Source organism: Octopus sinensis, unplaced genomic scaffold (genome assembly GCF_006345805.1).
Source record: "Octopus sinensis unplaced genomic scaffold, ASM634580v1 Contig00280, whole genome shotgun sequence".
In the NCBI taxonomy this organism is placed as follows: Eukaryota; Metazoa; Mollusca; class Cephalopoda; order Octopoda; family Octopodidae; genus Octopus; species Octopus sinensis.
The window spans coordinates 20,001-21,222 of NW_021823814.1; positions in this window are offsets into that span (position 1 = coordinate 20,001).

Consider the following 1,222-nt stretch of genomic DNA (forward strand, 5'->3'; position numbering starts at 1 on the left):
TCGTTTCTCTTTCTGCATCTCTCTCAGATCAACTTTCTCTCACCTCACCCCCTCTCTCAGTTCCTCAACTTCACTCATTCTCTCTTGTATCTATATACCGCCCTCTTTCTCTCTCTCTCTCTGTTACTCTCCCCCTCCCTCTCTCTGCCTCTTTCCTCTCCGCTCCTTCACAGGTCAACCCCTTTTCCTCTTCCCCTTCTGTCCCCTTATTTCTTTCTCTACACACCCTCCCTGTCCCTTTACTACACTCTGTTGCGCCCCCTCTCTTCCTCTTCCTCCTTTTTTCTTCCTACCTTTCCTCTCCCTGTTCCCTCTAAGGCTCACCACCCCCTGTCTCTTTTTTCCTCTCTCTGTCTCCTTCCTCCACACCACCCTCTCTGTCCCTTTACTTCACTCCCTGGTACCTCTATCCTGCCTCTCTCTCTCTCTCCCTCTCCATTTCATCTCTCTCTTCTCTCCATTTTATCTCTCCGCCTTTCTTCTCCCTGTTCCCCCTAGGGTCCACCCTCTTGTCTCACTTTTCCACCCTGTCCCTTTCTACTACACCTCTATCCCGCTCACTCTCCCCCTGCTGACCTGCCATTCTTTCACCTTTCTCTTTTTTCCCTCTTATTTTCTCTCTTCTCTCTTCTCTCGGACAATCCCCTCGTCTCTCTCTCTATCCCCCCCTGGCTTTTCTCCTTTCTCTTCTCCCTCTCCATATTTCTCCTTCTCTATCTCTCTCTCTGTTCCTATATTTCACTAGAAGAAAATGGCAAGAAACTGGTCTGCGAGAGAGGTGCAATTGTTCGTCCGCGCTTGGAGGATCGCTGAGGACGACTCGCCGAACGACATTATTGCTGCGGCGCTGAAAAGCAACAATTTTTCGAGAACCACCGCCCAGATAGAGCGAAAGAAGAGAGAAGTTATCCGTTCGTACGCTCTAATCAGGCAACATGTGGACACCCTGGACATCATCCTGGGAGGTGACGGCAGCAGGGAGGGCCAAAAGGATGAGGAAAGCATCCAGAGCCAAATGGAGAAGCCTGGAACACAGGGAAAACGATGACACATGTCCGGCTTCCAACACCACAACTGAAGACCAAAGAGGTGCGATGGCCGCAAGAAAGGAAAGGCACCCTGGAATTGATGGAAGCAGGAGGTAAGGGTGACAGAATCAAGGCTAAAGGAAGCCTGTCCATATAAAGCAGAGGGACCCCAGCAAAAAACTGTAAGGGCAGGG